We start from the raw sequence: 21,666 nt of genomic DNA on the forward strand, positions 1-21,666 counted from the left end.
CTGAGCTTCACTTATCGAGCTCAAGCCGGCTCGCGAGCCTAAACGAAACTGTCATTTATATAATTTTTTAAAATATATATTTAATAATTATTAATTAATATATATAATGTTATGAAAAAATAAATAAAAATAACTAAATAATGTATACTATTTTATACATAAAATTATAATAGAAAAAAAATATAAAAATAATTATAATTATATAAAAAATAGTTGATATATAGTAAACAAGCTGGACTCGAGCTTGAAAATCTACTTACGATCCGAGCTCGAGCTTTGGAAATAGAGCTCGAAACAAGCCGAGCTTGAGCTATGTGTAAATTAAACGAGCCGAGCTCGAGCCTAGGCGAGCTCGGGCTCGGCTCGGCTCGTTTGCACCCTACTTGAATATATTCTGTACCGGTACCGAAAATCCAAAACTTGGTGCCGATTCGATACCGACTGTACCAAATCAATATCGAAAACGCTCATCCCTACTTAACATATATTATAAGAACATGTTGAGGTGTCAAAAGCACCCAAATAAAAGGAGGAAAATAAAAATAAAAAAAACTTGTAATGGCAACCAAAAGGGTTTGGCCTTTGTTACACTTAGCTAGGTAAATTACCATTCAAGTTATAATTTCATATATCCTCTTTAAAACTTGGTATAACAATACTGTATAACACAAAATCATAAAAGCAAAGGTCTTTACAAAACTTTGGCATTTCGATCACTCTCTTAAAATTTGCAATAATGTATGAAAGTTTATAAAGTTTAAGGAGAAGATGCCAAATTGAATAAACATGGCATTAAAGTTATTTTGAAGAGGATTACTTGATAGTTGATAGTATGCTTTACTCCCATGTATGAAATGGTCCCTTTATTTAGCACGAGTATTCGTCGATACTCAATAGCCTTTTTGTTTAGCGGCCTTAGGTGTTATTCCCACCAAAGTGGTACGGGTTTAACTCCTACAAAGGGAACATCTAATGGATTTTAGGAATAGATTTTTGGGTTTGTGCGTGTTGTTAAAAAAAAGTCAACATGAGTATCTAACTTTGTCGTTTTTTTTTTCTTTTTTTGACGTCTTAATTTATCACCAATATGTTACCTAAAGAAAATTAACAAAAATTGCCAACCTTGGTTAAGAAACTTTAGCTGAGTGACTATGAGTCTATGACTAATGATTTTATCAAATTATTTGAACAAGAGCACTCTATGCATTGGATATTTGTATGCTTTCTTACAACACAAGATTTGAGCTAAAAATAGAAGATGATGAGTGGAATCATTGAGGTATTGAAATGAGTAGTAATGACTACTATATCAACTTTTGATTATGTTTTCTTGACAATTATAAGGTTGGAAATAATAAAAAGGTTAGGGCACCAATAGGTTGCATAGATCTTGTCTCCCCTTTTTGGATATAGGCAACACAATAATTGTATATTGCAATAAATACATGTTTTCACACTTTAGTATATCTTTGTTTTTTACATACAAACAACATAATGTGTTACAAATCAGACTGTAAATAGTTTGTTTGATCTTGAATTAGCAAGTTAAGTAGTTTATAATCGACATGTTAAACGAGTCCTAACAGAATTTCAAGGTTTTTCATGAACTTGTTGAATTGGTGCTAGTTTATTTGTTTAGTTTTAATTATTTATCATGTGTTTCTAGTTATTATACTATATAATTTGTAATCCATCATGAATAGTTTTGGATTGTGATTAATGGAGGTGAACGGCTGACCAACCAGTGAATGTCTCATGGTTTGTAATCGATGGAGGTGAGCGGTTGACTAAACAGTGGATATCACATGGCATCCACTAACTTTACGTTTGTTTTTCCCGTTAGTGATTTGATACATAAACACATTCAATCGAATTTATGTTGATGCCCCTGAACTTTAATAAAGTTACTATATAGCTCATAAACTTTATTTTTCTTGATTTTTTCATTAGTTTTTATGGGGTTTCTTTCTTTATTTTATTTTTTCTCTTGTTGCTCTTGTAGATAATACCGGCATGATTTGCTTATTTTTATCTACGTTTTCAACCACGACAATGTGTGGAGTAAAAAGATCTGGTTTATATAAATAGGAGGTGACAAAAACCTAATATTTTTAGGAAATAATTAATGTTTGAGTTTGTTTAGGTTCGGTTGATTAATATTTTTACTTCTTTTTACATCTTACATGTTTTTTTGTACTTCTTCATATTTTTACAAATCTATGATATCATGCAGGTTGTGAAACTAATTCGACCGGTCTGACTAGTTAATCCGTAGGCTGTTTGGTTCTTCATCAAGTGACCAACTTTACAACATTGCTCTAAGCCAATTCACTTAAGTAAATTCTATATAAAACATAATGGATGTAAACTGTAAAGTTTATATACACACATAAAACTAATCATTTTTAAGTTTGAAATCAAAACACAAAAAGAAATTATTTAAAGTAGAAGAGAGAGCAGGTAAAGGAGTGCCATGATTTGGTAACGTGTTGTTAAGGTTAGATGCCGACCAAACATGAATATGTTGGTTTTATCGTATGTTTAATTTCTATAGATAATAACATAAATCATTAACAATGATTAATGTAGACCTTGCTTAAACTACCTAATGTGTTATCTTGTAGCAAATAACAAGCCAGACATGTCACTCTTTTGGGCGGCCGTAATTCTACTATTTAATTGCTATTTATATTCTATAGTTTATAGCCTATAATCATTTATAGCCTTCAAAAGACCATTGTTACACTTGATTTAACTATTATAAAGTTTTAGTTTATTATGACATAGTTGGTTGTGTAATAAGATGTTGAAACTTGAATACATTTGTCCAAATTTAGGGTGTGCTTGGGATTGCTTATTTAAGTGAAAAAAGACTTTTTGTTAAAATGACTTATTAACTTATGAATTTTTTAAAAGTAGTTTTAAAAAAAAAATGTTTGGATTAGCTTATATGTTGGAGAAAACTAAAATAACTAAAAATGACACTCTTTTTTAAAAGAAGTGTAATAGGTTTTGAGGATTATAGGGATATAATAGGTAAATTAAACCCATTAAGTTAATAAGTTATAGATTCCTAACTTTTCAAAACCCTTTTATTTTGCTTTCACCATAAGTTAAAATCCATAAGGCATTATGGTTTGCCAAACACCTTATACACCTTATTAACTTTTAAAAATTTTTTTTTTCAAGAATTATAATCCTTTCTGATAAAACCAACCAAAAGTTTATAAGTGATGAGTTGATGAAAATAAGAAATCCCAAACACGCCCTTAGTAACGTTACAAATACTTAATTTTTGTTAAATATAACCTTGAATTTACGCATGGACTCTTGATACCACGTGAAAACACGAAAATATATAGCTAAATGAGTTGTGTTAAAGTTAATATGTCGGATATAGGGTTTGATCGATAAAATTTTATATTTTTCTTATATGTTTTATGTAATAGTTTTTTAAGGGTTTGTTATTTTATTCCCAAATGTAAAATACAAAAGAGAATTGAGAATTTAGTTTTTTATTTATTGTTTAAATATATATGTTTTATTTGGATTTATATTTTCCTTTATTGGAAATTTGTTATTTAGAAAATTAAATAGTAAAAAATAAAATTATATAAATTCGGCTTCAGCTTCAACTTCATATGTCTGGCACGATTTCAAGGTCATATCAAAGTTGTAGGTTTCGTGTTGGGTTCACGAATACAACCTAGTTAACACTTAACACCCATAGGTATACCGTATACGATTAAGAAGTAACTTTTTGTTGTTTGTAAGAAATACATTTATTCTTTTAAAATATTTTAGATGGTATGTACCTATAGTACTTAGCAAAAGTGCCAAAAACCCATAGTACTTGGTACATTATTTGTCATTTTTTCAATTGTGAAGTAGGACGTTTACGTATATTCCTGCACTATAATATAAAAATTAGATATCATTTGTCTTTTCAAAATTATATTCATCTCACCTATTAGAAACAAGATAAGATTGAGGTCCTCAACAATCAAAATGTAATTTTATTTAAGTCAATGAACAAGCCCACGTCATGTTATTCTTGCATTTTATAAGAGACTCAACCATCAAGCCATTGACCTTCATGTTTTGAGTACTTACAAGTTACAACAATAGCCCCTTACCTTAGTTTAGTTTCATCTTCACTCTATAGCTCTGTCTAGGAGTGAGCAAGAAATAGTTCGGAACTGTTAGAACCGAGGAACCGGAACTGAAACGGTGCCATAGAACCGCCAATGTGTGTTACCTTACGATTCTCGGTTCTCATTATTTGTCTTAAACGGTTCCCGGTTCGGTTCTGGGTAAAACCGACAGTTCTAGATGTGGAACCGAAGAACCGAAATATTAAAAAACCTTTTTTAAATAATTTACCAATCCCCATTTTTTATAGGATAACTTATTAGCCGGCGCCCATTTAATCATTCTTTAATTCATATCTTCTTTTTTGCGTTCAATACCTAGCAGACAACATCAATTTTGATTCAAGCTCTCAAGGTAATATTATATAAAATGATATGCTCTTCCTTTAGTCTATCCCACTAATGATTTAGGTAACTTCAACGATTAGGTTTTAATAAAATATATAATGAATGTTCAAGTTGTAATCTACATTAATTTTACCGTGAAGAAGACATACAATTATATAAACATGTTTTGCAATTTGAAAAGTTTGCACAGCCCATTTGATAAACAAACGATCAAACCGGTTCTGGCGCATAACCAATTAGCGAGAACCGATTTTACCAGTTCTGGAACCGAACCGGTTTGCTATAATAGCTTCCGGTTCCGCTTATGTTTTTCAACCCTTTTCAGTTCCGGTTCCGATTCAGTTCTCATAGTTCTGAACCGTTGCAGAAACCTAGTTCTGTCCATGTTGCATTGTGGTAACAATTTAAGCCAATGAACAAGCCTATGTCATGTTATTCTTGCATTTTAAAAGAAAGTCAACCATTTAACTACTGACCTTCATGTTTGAGTACTTACAACAATAGCCCCTTACCTTACTTTAGGTTTCATCTTCACTCTATAGCTTTGTCCATGTTGCATTTTGGTAACAATTTAAGCCAATGAACAAGCCTATGTCATGTTATTATTGCATTTAATAAGAAAGTCAACCATTAAACTATTGACCTTCATGCTTTGTGTACTTACAATCATACCCTTTACCTTACTTTTAGTTTCATATTCACCCTTTATAGTTCAAGTTGGCTAAATGGAATGACACCTTAAGAAGTTAACAAATGTCATTCACACAATCACATAAAACAAATGTATCTATTCATGTATAAAGCTAGGGCTAATGGTTTGAAGAAAAAAAAGGCAGACTTTAGACCATACAAGGTCTTCATTTTTTATCTAGGACAAGCTCGAGATCGTTTTATCTCCGAGTTTCCTAAGAATCTATTGCAGGTTCCAAAAAACGTAAACTCCAATAGTCCATCTTGCTTTCTCTCATTCTCTTTCACATATCTGATTTAATCGTTCTATAGTATATGTATTTGAGTATTTCTTGATACAGGTTAGACTATTCTTCACATTTTCTATTGACATGCGTATAAATTGGATTTTCCCATTCTTTTTGTTTGCATTTCCGATGCTTGTACGCCTTCATCATCTCTAAAAGTATCATATAGTACGACTGTGAGCATATACATATGTGCTTGTTACAACTGTGTCGCGGCTTCTTGACTTCTGGTGTCACACCCCGACCAAAGGCGGCGGAACATGCCGAGGTGTAACGATTGTCCATAAGCACATGACACTAATTAAAGTGACAGTATTTAATAAACTCATTTCATTTCACAACATCGAAAATGTCACATAACAATTATCCATAAAATAACCATAAACAAGATATCACAAAATATGGCAAATTGATATTGTTCATTTTTACTAATATCCTAAGGTCTTTGATGTCGTTTTCTTCACAATCATAAATCAACCAAGATGCAAACCTGCAACATTTCATAAAATAAGTTTGTCAACACACAGGTCGGTGAGTAATTCATAAGTTTAATCATATTAGTATATAATAAAGATAGCCACAAAACTTGCATACGAAACGATAAATAAAAGTGGTAATTTGGATAAATAGATATCGCTAAACACATTAGCGACACCTAGCTATAAGGGGATGCCAAATAGTCTAAGATTTTATAGTTATCGTTAATTGCATTACGTTAATGACACCTTGCTATAAGGGGATGCCAAATAGTCTAGGATTTTATAGTTCCACCAACCAAAAGCGATAAACACATAGGCATATAAGCATAGAACACCAAATCGAGCAATTATTTAGGTAAAGTATACAGCTACGTTTGTGGTTTAAGATTCAAATATAAAGCATTTTGTTGAATAAGTATGAAATGTCACCCCCAAAATAAAAGATGGAAAATGGGGTATGAAGTACTCACCTTCAAGTAGTAAACTTGAAAGATGATAATTTGGAGATTTGTCGTAACGACGAGTTTAACGCACAATGCCTAAAAAGAAAAGAAGTCTTGAATTTAGAAAGGTTGTCTTGAAGGTCTTTAAACAAAATAAATGTTGAGAAATGTAAATAATTAAAGTTCAAGGTTTAAAATGTGACTATTTAAGAATTTATAATAATAACCCTTTAAAAATGTAAGTTTGCTCGAAACCGGGTTAAAGTATCTAACCTTAATATTTACTCAACCTATGTTAAGTAATAAGGTGGGTAAAATGCAAGAATGCAAATCCCTTTGGAATAAAGATACTAAAACGGGTTTTTTTTATCGAGTGTTCGGGTTGTCGGTTCGGGTCTTGATAATTGGTCAAACCCAAAGTCAACTTTCCAAAATATTGAATGTTATGAGATAACTCAATAAAATTTAATAAGACTTAACCAAGTATGTAGTTCCATTGTTTTAGAACTAACAACGCACGTTAAGCGAGTGTTCGGTTTTGTCGGTCCAAACTTTGTCATGAGATCAAGTTGGATCCAACATTTCCAAGTACTTAAGAAAATATTTAAAAATCAATTTGTAACTATTTTTAAAGAAATATACAAGTCTTGATGGCTAAAAAAAACACACTTGTGTGTCTTAAGCGAGCAAGAATCGGTTTGGTTCGGTTTCCATCTTACTACAAGTTCATAGATGGTTTCCACATGTCCAAACACTAAATAACTTGTATAATAATGTACAAATAAAAAAATACCAAAAGTTAACAATAAAGTCTTTAAACAAAAGTTCGGTTTTCGGTTCGGATCGTATTTCGGGTTAAGACCGAGGTAAGATTCTACAAACCCATAACCATAGAATTTGTAAAAATGATTTTAGAAACTTAGATCTAACACTAAGTATGGTTAAACAAACAAAACTAGTAACAAAGTTCGGTTTACGGTTTAGAGCTATTTACGATTAAACCGAAGCATAGACTCTTAAAAACCCATAACCATGGAACTTGTAAACATGACCAACAAACTAAAATAAGCAAGATTAATATGTATGAACAAGTTATATAGATGTATATATATCAAGGACACGAAGTCCTCCATGAAGCCTTGCCTTATGGGGTTCGAAACCTCACCGACCGGAATCGGAGAAGTAACTACCAAAGGTAAACAAGGGGTGTATATTATATATATGTTGCACAACCATAAACAAGTATTAATAAGATGAAATACCAATTAAGATGAAATACCAAAATCCTTCAAGAACACTTAAGAAGATAACCTTGAATCTTTGATGTTTGAGAGAGTTTTTTTTTTTTGGAGTTGTAGCAAGGGAAAATGAAGAGGAAAGGTGGTGTATATATAGGGTAATGTTGGTGGTCAAATATGGGTGTGAGACACAAGAGTTTTCATGCAAAATGGATCAAGACAAAAACACAAAACAACAAAAAAATAAATAAATAAATAAATAAATAATAAATAAATAAAAATAAAAATAGGATGTTTTCAAGACCCAACAAGTGTGAAAAAATATTGTAACATAAATCCATCATTTTGATTATAACATAAGCTTCGGTTTACAAATCGGGTCGGTTTACATAATAAACGAATACAAACAAGACCCGAAATTGACGAATGTCACATGATGCTTTTGTAGAGTTAAGAATGATTAGAGTATACCCCATGGCCTAAGGTGAGTATATATTTTATATCTTATAAGATGATATAAATTTGTATTAACTTTTACAAAAGTGAATGAAATAAGTTCAGTAACGGTTCATGTTGGTAAAACATCTATATGGCCAGGACCGGCTCTGAGAAAGCCAAAAAAATTTTAGGCTAAAGACGAAATTTTTTTTGGGCCTTAAGTAAAAGGACTATTTTGTTGGGTTTAAGCCGTCTAATTTTTATATGAGCTTACTTGGTTATACTTTGGGTTGTGTAAAAATCTTTTGTATAAAAAAATGATTAAACATGTCTCAATTGAGGGTAGAACCCACAACCTCTTGATTATGAATAATACCCATTTGCCACTAGACCAAGCTAGTGGTTATGTAATTGTGTTTAAACATTAATATACATATTGTTTTTAATAAAAATACATATAATTTTTTTTTAAAAAAAAATTGTGCCTAGTAGAGTGATGTGGCCGTCGACCACCCAACCACACCCATGGGCCGGCCCTGTATATGGCATTGAGGTCAACAAAAAATCATCAACATAGCCTTTACATATGTAACGATTTTGATGATATTGTACGCTTATTTCCCAGTGGCCTGATTGGGTTTGTTGATGACGCAACACACCCTTCGCCCTTAGTTTAACGTGTAATCTATTTAGTAAACTGATTTTGTTTTAAGTTATGTTAAGACTGAAGTTATCTCCCATCAATAATTCACATGAATATGAAATTAAAAAGGAAATGCTAAAAATATTAGCTTATGGGTTATACAATAACTGTTTATGATTCATTTGATCCGTTTATGCTTTCATTAAAAGGTTATTGAAGTCTAATGCATTTTTGCAAAGACCATTTGTTATGGTTGGGTTAGTTAAAGTTAAAGTGTCAAATCACTGCTGAAGAGCCTACCTATGAGACGGGTTCATGGGCATGCACCAAGCCCAACAACCTGAGCAAGGCCCAATTCAGAAGAGCCCAAAGATATAAAGGGTTCTAGAGGGCAAAGTGGAGGGAAAGAGATTCCGAGGGAAACTCGTGCAACATGACCCATCCGGTGGGTGGCCCGAGGAGCGTGTGACCCGGGATATGAGACAGCGACCAAGAGGTAAAGATCGCCAAAGAAGACAATGCTCGAAGGAAAGAAGATCGGACTAAGGGACCAAGCCGAAAGTTATGAACCTTAGGATTTTGTGTATATCTAACTCGCCTATAAATAAGAACAAGGATTGTTTGTATAATACATACACAAATAGAAGAAAGATCATCAATAATATACACTCTCACTTTCACTTTTAATCACTTGATCCTATTCTCGTGATACGTTAGGAGCCTTCCCCGGTTCAGCCGGAATAGGATCCAACATTGGCGCCATCCGTAGAACCTCTTGATCACGGGTCTTACTATAACATCAGAGAATGGCCGATCAAACCTCAAAAAGCATGCCACCGCCTTTCCCTCCCGATTCAGGGAAAGGTCATGCTGTCCTCGAAGAAGCAAGTGAAGTCCAACAAGAATCCGATGTTCGACCAGAAGATGGAGTACCTGTCCTCGTAGAAGACCTCATGGGGCGGGAAGGAGAAGATGAGGAAGCTCGAGACGATGAAGGCGAGAAGGAAGGGTGGAAGGTCACCCCATAATTCATATGTGCCCACAGGGATGCCTTAAGGACTTTCTTAGACGAGGGGGAGAGGAAAGAGAAACTGGAGACACTCCGGACTCGCCTCTCTTTCGAAACACCTGGGGGTGGTTCAAAAGCACCAGGAGGCGCCGGCATCCCGACCGGGAGTCCTGAAGCTTTGATAGATTCTTTGGTAACACTCCTTTCCACAGCCAGGGGAAGGAGAAGATATCAGGGGACCCCCTTGAAGGCCCATACCAGCCCCGGGATACGTCCGATGTTTCCAAATTCACTAAACGAATAGCTGAGGCACCACTGTCCCCGAAACTGAAGTACCCCTCCACGGTGGATAGGTATGACGGCACACCAGACCCGAAAGACCATCTACACGCCTATCGAGGGGCTGGTTTGGTAAGTGGGTGGTCCATGTCAGTGTGGTGTCTCATGTTCCCCCAGACATTGACGGGGGGAGCTCGAGTATGGTTTGACAGTATAGAGCCGGGAAGTATCGATAACTATGAGGAGTTAAGAGAGAAATTCCTACGGAATTTCAGCCAGCAAAGGAAGGCCATGAAAAACCCCAACGAAATCCTGCACATACGACAGAGAGACGAGGAAAAAGTCGAACAGTTCATGGAAAGATACATATCTGAAAGTATGAACATAAAGGGGGTACCGGAGGTGATGAAGATTTGTGGTTTCATTAATGGGGTCAGGTTCTCCCAACTCACAGAAAAACTGGGAGAAGATTTCCCCTCCACCTTCGACCAGCTAATGGACCGGGTTCGGGCTTTTGTCAGAGGAAAAGACATGGGGTCAAAACTGAGAGAATTGGAAGGAAAGAAGGGAGGAACTACGACCGGAAGGTATATAGGGAGCTCGACAGGACGGGGGAAGAAATCAGGGGAAGGGGCTAGATTCTCTCCTTACAAGTCCCCACACCCTCTCGGCACATCCTACTATCCCCCACGATTAGTCGCCCCTGCCCGGTCAGAGGTTTTCCGTCCAAGACCTCTTCTGGGAGAAAGACCGGGGATGGGGCATAGAGATGTGATGATGGCTGATCGACCCAAATACTCCCCCAGATCTTCCGCTCCACTGAAGCAGCCCTACAGGCCCAACCCCCTGGGGTACTGCAATTACCACAAGAGTTCCGGACATTCTACTGAGAGTTGCGTTCAGTTAAAAAAATTATGGGAGGCTGCCCTCAAGGCTGGACGTTTACCACCTCCAACCAAGGAGGGGACCTCGAAAGTCAAAGAGGAAGACGAAGACAAACACTTCGTTGACATGATTCGGCGGAGGGGGGAGAAGGAAGAATGCGGAGAAAGGCAAGCCAAGAGGGGGAAGGATGGAGAATTCCCCAAAAATCCTGTATGGATGAACGTTCCTTTATCGTTCTCAGGGCTCACAAACGAAGATGCAAGAGAAATGCCTTTGAACATATCAGCTAGTATAGCTGGGCATCGAGTCGCCCGAGTCCACGTGGATGGAGAAAGTGGGGTGGAGGTAATGTACGAGCATTGTTTTGCCAGGCTCCAAAAGGAGGTGCGGGAGCGCCTGGAAGAAGATGTATGTCCCTTGGTTGGTTTCTCGAGAGAGGTTGTCAAGCCCTTGGGCTCGATAACCCTGCCTTTCAGCTTAAAGGAGGGTCAGAAGGTTCGGACCGTGCAACTCCGGTTTTCGGTAGTAAGGGCCCCTTCGAAGTATAATGTTATACTAGGACGCCCTGGCATACGAGCCCTCAGGGCTATTGCATCCACGACGCACGGATGCATTAAATTCCCGACCCCTGAGGGAATAGCAACCATAAGGTCGTCTGCTAAAATACTGGCCAACGTGGAGCCGGAGGGCAAAGTGAAAAAGAAGCAGAGGGGGACGGAGGAATGGGTTCTGAACGGGGAGTTCCCGGACCAAACAGTTAGGATAGGGACCTCCCTAACAGACAATGGGAGAGCTGGGTTGAAGGAGTTACTGTTAAGGAACGTGGACGTATTTGCCTGGAAGCACGAAGACATGACCGGGATTCCCTGGGACCAAGTTCAACACAGCCTCCAGTAGTTCCATTGGATGGAACCCGTCAAGCAAAAGAAGAGGAGCATCGGTCCAGAGAAAAGCCAGGTTGTACTGAAGGAAACCCGAAAGTTGTGGCAAGCCGGAATAATCAAAAAGGTAAAGTATCCCCGGTGGGTATAAAACCCCGTTATGATAGCCAAATCCGACAATAGCTGGAGAATGTGTATTGACTTCAAAGACCTGAACAAGGCTTGCCCGAAAGATGCATACCCACTCCCTGAGGTCGAAAAGAAGATAGAGTCGTTGGCTGAATACCCCCTGAGGTGTTTTCTGGATGCCTACAAGGGGTACCATCAAGTGCAAATGGATCCTAAGGATGAGGAGAAAACAACTTTTTATACGGATGAGGGGACCTTCTGTTACACAAAGATAACATTCGGTCTAAAAAACGCAGGGGCCACATATCAGCGTTTTATGGACCAGCTCTTTGAGGAACAGAGGGGCAGAAATGTAGAAATCTATATAGATGATTTGGTCATGAAAAGTAAGCATGAAGAAGGGATGTTAAGGGATATAAGAGAAACGTTTCAAACCCTGAGAAGGGCTAACATGAAGTTGAATCCGGGTAAGTACTCTTTTGGGGTTGAGGATGGGAAGTTTTTGGGAGTGTTGGTCACGAAGGAAGGAATTCAAGCTAACCCCGAAAAGGTTGAGGCACTGATACAAATGAGGTCCCCGCAGAGCCTCAAAGAGCTGTAGAAGCTTAATGGGATTCTAGTGGCTTTAAATAGGTTCCTTTCGAAAATAGCAGAAAGGACCCTACCCTTCATGGCTTTTTAAGAAGAAGTACGAAGAAAAGTAAATTTTGCTGGGACAAGGAGGTAGAGGAAGCCTTTCAAGAGCTGAAGAAACACTTATGCGACCTCCCTACGATGGCAACGCCCCGACCCGGAGAGACGCTTATACTATACCTCTCCCAGACATCGAAGACCCTCAGCTCAGTACTAATGGTCGAAAGAGGAGAAGCACAGGTCCCTATTTACTTCATCAGTCGAACGTTGAAGGGTACAGAGGAGAGGTATTCACCCATAGAAAAACTGGTATTTGCCTTGATCTGTACTGCAAGAAAACTACGAAGGTACTTTCAAGCACACGTTGTACAAGTGCACACGAATCAGCCCCTGCAACAAGTATTATCAAAGCCTGAGGTTTCGGGCCGGCTAACAAAATGGGCAGTAGAGTTGGGGGATTATACACTCGAGTACCGCCCCCGGACAGCAATCAAAGGGCAAGTCATGGCCGATTTTTTGGCCGAAGTCGAAGAGGGAGGAGGTGATGAAAATGGAGAACCTGAGGAAGGGGGACTTGAGGAGAAAGGGGGGAAAAGTAATGAACCTTGGTGGAAATTGTATACCGACAGGGCCTCAAATGAAGAAGGAAGCGGGGTGGGGCTAATCTTTGTAACACCCCGACCAAAGGCGGATTATACATCGGGGCGCCACATATTGTTTCATTACTCGTGACACTATTGGGTGTCAATATTTAATAAATACATTCATTCGCGCACGCGCAAAGTAGACACAAGATAACATAAATCATCATAAATCAATATATTATAAATCATAATATTCGAACAGCAATAACTTGTCTTGATACATTTTAATCTAGGTCCAAAAGTAAAAACGTCCTACGTGTCCACAAGCTTCAGAACAGCTACAGCAAACCTGAACATGTGTTAAAATAAACGTCAAACACTTGCGTGTTGGTGAGAAATCAAGTTTAATACAATACATAGATAACAATAAATCTGCGCGCAACATGTGTATGTCTGGTTTTCAACAGGGGTGTAATCTGATCGGGACCAACTCTAAGATTCATAGACTGCCAGTGCTCACAATTGAGCTCACAAACAAGACAAACTGTGCATGTGTAAACAAAAGAGAAAATCATAAACGATAGTTCTCCCGTGTTCATCTAATGGTACCATGAGAACTGCGGAATAGACCGACAAGACGGTTAATGATCCACACATACAAATAAACAGCCAAGTCTACGTCCTCAACACATGGGATACTGCGCGACTAAAGTTCATAAACAAGTTTAAGACTCTAAGTTTGTATGAACACATGAACATCCCAAAACATTAAAAGCAAAAAGGGATTAGGTACGAGATTACTCACTTGATAAACGATGCGGTGTAAGATAAAGCAAGAACCAACTTTAAACAAGCACAAGTTAACCTATAAATAAGATTATTGTTTTAATGAATTGATTTAAGTCTTGATTATAAGTTAGCATAATTAATAAGTAAATTATTATATATAATATATATATTACCGGAAAGCAGGGCAGAATAGAAAGGAAGACGGAGGCAGAGAGGAAGGCGGCAGAGAGAGCAAGGAGGAGGTTAAATTAAGTGTTTGTGTGTGATGTGTTAGGAAAAATAATATTATTATTTATAGAGAAACCCTAGGGAACACAATCCCTAGAAAAAGGGGAAAAGATCTCAAAAAGTAAAAGATTCCAAAAGCAAAAGATATCAAAAGATATGGCAGCTGCAGGGGGCAAGATAAAGCTGACAGGGAACAGTAAAAAAGGCATGGGCGGTTCAGATAAAGGTACTGGTCAAGCATGGAAAAAGCAGATCTCAAAAGATAATGTCAGTCACTTTTTCTGTCAACCAATGGGGTTGGTGCGCATGCTGCGCCGAAAGTAACTTTTCAGACATAAAGCAGATTAGGTCAACAGCTCAAAAGATAAGACAACACAAAAGCAAACGGCTAGATTCAACAGAAGAAAACTCAAAGGGTTTAGCGCGAGAAGGCTGACACAGAAGGTCAAGAGAGCGCGAGCGCGAAGGCAGACAGAACTAACCTTAACGCGTCGCGGAAAGAACTACATTTCTAAGCGCGCCGCGGGAAGAATCACATTTCTTAGCGCGCCGCGGGAGGAACTAAAATTCCTAGCGCGCCGCGGGAAGAACTATAATTCTTCGCGCGTCGAGGGATGAACTACGATTCTTAGCGCGCTGCGAGAAGAACTACAAATCCTTAGCGCGTCGCGGGAAGAACTACCGTTCTTAGCGCGCTGCGAGAAGAATTACAATTCTTAGCGCGCTGCGAGAAGAGTTCGTCTCGCGTATCGCTGAAACAGGTGGTCTTCACGCAGGATTCCTTGTAAGGGGTCTGGCGCGTGGAGCTGCGCAGACAACCTTAGGCGGGAAGGAACAAAGGACAAGCAAAGAGTTAGAAGAAAAAGAGGGAAACAAGGCTTAAGGGCGGGACGGCGACAAGAGGGAAAAGAAGGCGGAAAGAGAGAAGGAGAGGGACGGGACGGCGGAAAGAAAGAGAGAGAAAGAGGCGGGAAGGAAAAGTATATTATTATTATTAAAAGTAAAATATAAGTATAAATAAATATTAAATCATAAAAGAAAGAGATCGGGTCAGAGAAACGGGTACCTGGGTCGGGTCGGATCGGGGCAGATGTCACAATCTTGGTAAGCCCCGAGGGAATAGAGCTTACTTACGCAATACGTTTAAGCTTTCAAAGCACAAACAATGAGGCAGATTACGAAGCACTTTTGGCCGGCCTCAGAATAGCCAGAGGATTGAGAATAAGGAAGGTACAAGCTCACGTAGACTTCATACTGGTAGCCAACCAAGTAGGAGGAACATACGACGCCAAAGACCCGAAAATGAAGGAGTACTTGAGGGTAACCCAAGAATTAATGAAAGATTTTGAAGAAGCAGAAGTGATACACATTCCCCGGGGTCGAACAAGAAGGCAGATGCTTTGAGCAAGCTAGCCGCAGTGGCTTTCAACCATTTAGCAAAGGAAGTCAAGGTGGAAACTCTCCAACAACCGTCGGTGACGAAGTCCGACAAGACGGTTAATGATCCACACATACAAATAAACAGCCAAGTCTACGTCCTCAACACATGGGATACTGCGCGACTGAAGTTCATAAACAAGTTTAAGACTCTAAGTTTGTATGAACACATGAACATCCCAAAACATTAAAAGCAAAAAGGGATTAGGTACGAGATTACTCACTTGATAAACGATGCGGTGTAAGATAAAGCAAGAACCAACTTTAAACAAGCACAAGTTAACCTATAAATAAGATTATTGTTTTAATGAATTGATTTAAGTCTTGATTATAAGTTAGCATAATTAATAAGTAAATTATTATATATAATATATATATTACCGGAAAGCAGGGCAGAATAGAAAGGAAGACGGAGGCAGAGAGGAAGGCGGCAGAGAGAGCAAGGAGGAGGTTAAATTAAGTGTTTGTGTGTGATGTGTTAGGAAAAATAATATTATTATTTATAGAGAAACCCTAGGGAACACAATCCCTAGAAAAAGGGGAAAAGATCTCAAAAAGTAAAAGATTACAAAAGCAAAAGATATCAAAAGATATGGCAGCTGCAGGGGGCAAGATAAAGCTGACAGGGAACAGTAAAAAAGGCATGGGCGGTTAGATAAAGGTACTGGTCAAGCATGGAAAAAGCAGATCTCAAAAGATAATGTCAGTCACTTTTTCTGTCAACCAATGGGGTTGGTGCGCATGCTGCGCCGAAAGTAACTTTTCAGACATAAAGCAGATTAGGTCAACAGCTCAAAAGATAAGACAACACAAAAGCAAACGGCTAGATTCAACAGAAGAAAACTCAAAGGGTTTAGCGCGAGAAGGCTGACACAGAAGGTCAAGAGAGCGCGAGCGCGAAGGCAGACAGAACTAACCTTAACGCGTCGCGGAAAGAACTACATTTCTAAGCGCGCCGCGGGAAGAATCACATTTCTTAGCGCGCCGCGGGAGGAACTAAAATTCCTAGCGCGCCGCGGGAAGAACTATAATTCTTCGCGCGTCGAGGGATGAACTACGATTCTTAGCGCGCTGCGAGAAGAACTACAAATCCTTAGCGCGTCGCGGGAAGAACTACCGTTCTTAGCGCGCTGCGAGAAGAATTACAATTCTTAGCGCGCTGCGAGAAGAGTTCGTCTCGCGTATCGCTGAAACAGGTGGTCTTCACGCAGGATTCCTTGTAAGGGGTCTGGCGCGTGGAGCTGCGCAGACAACCTTAGGCGGGAAGGAACAAAGGACAAGCAAAGAGTTAGAAGAAAAAGAGGGAAACAAGGCTTAAGGGCGGGACGGCGACAAGAGGGAAAAGAAGGCGGAAAGAGAGAAGGAGAGGGACGGGACGGCGGAAAGAAAGAGAGAGAAAGAGGCGGGAAGGAAAAGTATATTATTATTATTAAAAGTAAAATATAAGTATAAATAAATATTAAATCATAAAAGAAAGAGATCGGGTCAGAGAAACGGGTACCTGGGTCGGGTCGGATCGGGGCAGATGTCACAGTCTCCCCTACTTTAAGAAATTTCGTCCCGAAATTTATCTCGAAGTAGGTTGCGCAGAGAACAGGTGCGGGTACTTGATCTTCATTTGATCTTCCCTTTCCCATGTAAACTCGGCTCCGCGCTTGGACTCCCAGCGAACTTTAACAATAGGGATACGACTGCGCTTGGTTTGCTTTACCTCGCGATCCATAATCTCAACAGGCTTCTCAACGAAATGCATAGTTTCATCAACTTGAACTTCATCAAGTGGAATGTGAAGGTTCTCGTCAGCTAAACACTTCTTGAGATTGGATACATGGAACGTTGGATGCACATTACTGAGCGCGGGCGGCAGGTCAAGTCTGTAGGCAACTTTTCCTACACGCGCGAGAATCTTAAATGGTCCAACATATCGAGGAGCAAGCTTACCTTTCTTCCCAAAGCGGACAACACCCTTCCAGGGCGACACTTTGAGGAGAACAAGATCATCAACTTGAAATTCGAGAGGCTTTCGCCTGCGATCTGCGTAACTCTTCTGTCGGCTTCTGGCAGTCAGCAGATGATCACGGATCTTGGCGATTTTATCGGTTGTCTCTTGAACAAGTTCGGCACCTGTGATTTGAGTTTCACCCACTTCGCTCCAACAAATCGGGGAGCGGCACTTACGACCGTAAAGTGCTTCAAATGGGGCCATACCGATACTGGAATGATAGTTGTTATTATAAGAGAACTCGATCAAAGGCAGGTGCGAATCCCAATTACCTCCAAAATCAAGAACACTAGATCGGAGCATATCCTCTAGAGTTTGAATAGTTCGCTCAGACTGACCGTCAGTCTGAGGATGATATGCCGTACTCATGTCCAAGCGAGTTCCTAGCGCAGATTGGAGAGATTTCCAAAAGCGAGATATAAAACGGCCATCGCGATCGGATATGATGCTCAAATGAGTACCATGGCGGCAGACAATTTCCTTGACATAAAGCTGCGCGAGTTGCTCAACACGGTAGTTTTCACGAATGGGCAGAAAGTGAGCAGACTTAGTCAAACGATCCACTATTACCCAAATGCTATCATGTTTGCTTGCTGTCAAAGGTAACTTGGTAATAAAGTCCATCGCTACACATTCCCATTTCCACGTAGGAATTTCTGGTTGTTCGAGCAAACCAGATGGGCGTTGGTGTTCAGCTTTTACTTTAGAACAAGTCAGGCATCTAGCTACGAACACAGCAATATCCTTTTTCATACCGGGCCACCAATAAGTAATGCGCAAATCCTTGTACATCTTATCAGCGCCAGGATGAACGGAATATCGAGATTTGTGTGCTTCACTCAGGATATCAGCGCGAAGATTCTCATCAAAGGGAATCCAGATGCGATTAAGATAGCAGAGAATTCCACTCAGATTAGGGACAAAGAGTGCTTCCGCGCCACACGCTAACTCGGCGCGAAGGTTACCATTACTGATGGATACGCGCTGCGCGTCACGAATACGCGATTCAAGGTTGCTTTGAATCGGCGCGAAGTGAAGCTGGGTGCGCGGCAAGATACAGTTAAGCTGGCAGGGTTTTCGGCTGAGCGCATCGGCTACCACATTAGCCTTACCAGGATGATACCGGATCTCACAATCGTAATCGCTGATGAGTTCGTTCCATCGGCGTTGCCTCATGTTAAGTTCCTTCTGATCAAAGATATGCTGAAGGCTTTTATGGTCAGTGTAGAGGATACACTTAGTACCATAAAGGTAGTGTCTCCAGATCTTCAAGGCAAAAACAACTGCGCCTAGTTCGAGGTCGTGAGTTGTATAATTCTTTTCATGAACCTTGAGTTGCCTTGATGCGTAAGCGATAACCTTGCCTCGTTGCATAAGAACACAACCGAGACCTTGGTTGGATGCATCGCAATACACGACAAAATCTTCATTACCCTCAGGTAGCGCAAGAACAGGAGCTTCACACAACAATTGCTTGAGCGATAGAAAGGCTTCTTCTTGCTTCGAGCCCCAAATATACGGTTTACCTTTGTGCGTTAGAGCTGTTAAAGGCAAAGCGATCTTTGAGAAGTTCGAAATAAATCGCGGGTAGTAACCAGCTAAGCCCAGAAAGGAACGGATCTCAGAAGGAGAGGATGGCGTAATCCAGTTCTTGATTGCTTCAATTTTGGATGGGTCGACATGAATACCCATCTTGTTAACAACATGGCCAAGAAACTGTACTTCATCCGACCAAAATTCACACTTGGAGAGCTTAGCATAAAGCTGCTCGGTTCGAAGCTTTTGCAACACCAACCGAAGATGTTGCTCATGCTCGGCCTTGGTCTTAGAATACACCAGAACATCATCGATAAACACAATCACGAATTTATCCAAGAAAGGCCTACACACCCGATTCATTAGATCCATGAAAACGACGGGTGCGTTGATTAAACCGAAGGACATGACCAAGAATTCAAAATGGCCATAACGAGTTCGAAAAGCAGTCTTCGGAACATCTTCATCGCGGATGCGCAACTGGTGATAGCCAGAGCGGAGATCAATCTTGGAAAAACAAGAGGCACCTTGGAGTTGATCAAAGAGGTCGTCAATGCGCGGTAAGGGATACCGGTTTTTAATAGTGAGTTTGTTCAACTCGCGGTAATCAATACACATGCGAAACGATCCATCTTTCTTTTTAACGAACAACACCGGAGCACCCCAGGGCGAAGAGCTAGGGCGGATGAATCCTTTAGCAGTCAACTCTTGAAGTTGGCTTGCCAATTCTTGCATCTCAGCGGGCGCAAGACGGTAAGGAGATTTAGCTACGGGGGAAGCACCAGGGACAAGATCAATACGGAACTCGACTTCACGAGCGGGAGGGATACCAGGAAGATCATCAGGAAAAACTTCAGGGAAATCACGCACAACAGGGATATCGCGAAGCTTCTTCTTTTCTTCAGCAGGTTTGACCACATGGGCTAAGAATGCAATACACCTTTTCCGCATGAGCCTTCGGGCTTCGGCGCAAGACATAAGTTTAAGACCGCGGGAGGGTTTCTCGCCGTAGATATGAAGATCACCATTTTCTCGAGGTATGCGAATCATCTTCTTGGCGCAAATAACTTCGGCGCGATTATGCGTAAGCCAGTCCATACCAATGATAACATCAAAGCTTCCAAGAGGCATAGGGATGAGGTCAATCAGAAAATCGTTTTCGTTAAGGTTAAGCGTGCAATCTTTAATCACTGAGTTTATTAAAATAGTTTCACCATTAGCCAATTCAACTGAAAAATCTTCTTTTAAGTTATCGCGCGGTCGCGCAAGCTTCTGCTCGAGGGCGCGAGAGATAAAACTTCGATCGGCGCCAGTATCAAAAAGTACAGAAGCATAAAATCCGTTAAGCAAAAATGTACCATTAACTACGTCATTATTCGCTTGCGCTTGGTGCGCGGTTATATTAAAAGCTCGTCCACGCGTCACTTGGTTTGAAATCTGGTTCACCGGATTCGCTTGTGTGATTTGCACTTGTAGTCTCGGGCACGCGTTCCGGAAATGACTGGGATCACCGCAGTTAAAGCACGATCTGGGTCGTGGGTTTTGGTAGGTTGGTTGTGGGTTCTGCGGGTAGACTGGTGGTGTTGGCGCAATTGGATTGGCGGGAAGGACTCTACAGTTTTCTGCAAGGTGACCAGCGCGGCCACATCGGGTACAAAGTCGACATGGGACTTGAGGTGGGTGGTGGAGTCTACAGGTTGGGCAAAAGGGGTGGTTTCCTGTGTAAGGTTTCTTAGTTGGCGGGGCCGGGAGTGCTGGATTGGTTAGGGTATAGTTGTGGGCTACAGGAGGTGTTGGGTAAGCTGACAGAGGGTTAGGCGCGTAAACTGGGGGTTGGTAGATGGGTTGCTGGACAATGGGCGGGTTGGTAAGCGCATAGGCCTTGCGCCTGCGCTTGAGGTTGTTACGGTTTGAGGGTTCAGGTTTGGTTTCTGTTGGTTCAGGGGCAGTCTTGGTGAGTTTGGTCTTTTCTGTTCCCCGCAGGAACAGGGTTCCTGCTCTGACATGGTTGTCGCTGAGTACAGCGGCCAACTCGATGGCGTCAGAGAGGGTTACTGGGTTTCTGGCCCATACAGAATCTTGAATTTCCATGGGGAGACCCCCAAGGAATTTCTCTATGGCTCGGCGGGAAGGGGTAACAAGGTGAGGGACAAGCAGGCTTAGTTCATGGAAGCGCGTCGCGTACTCGCGCGCTTCACCACTGTACTGCTTAAGATTCCAAAATTCCTCCTCCAGGCGCTTAACTTCGTTGGGAGGGCAGAATTCTCGCGTAAGAATTTCCTTGAATTCCTCCCATGCCATGCTAGAAGCAGCCTCTGCGCCACGCGCATGAGCTACTCCATTCCACCATGTAAGCGCTCTGGATTCCAGGACACTGGAAGCATATAGGGTTCGTCTGTCTGAGGGGCATTGGGTGTGGAGGAAAGTGTTTTCTATCTTCTCAAGCCACTGGAGCATCACGGTGGCTCCTTCAAGACCTGTGAACTTTGGAGGGTTACCCGCGTTAAAGGACTTAATGTTGTAACCAGAGGTGTTGGTATTGTTTTGGCTCAAAGCT

The sequence above is a fragment of the Bidens hawaiensis genome, unplaced genomic scaffold (genome assembly GCF_021521415.1).
Source record: "Bidens hawaiensis isolate Kalapana, Puna unplaced genomic scaffold, B.hawaiensis_p1.1 tig00008946_1, whole genome shotgun sequence".
NCBI lineage: Eukaryota > Viridiplantae > Streptophyta > Magnoliopsida > Asterales > Asteraceae > Bidens > Bidens hawaiensis.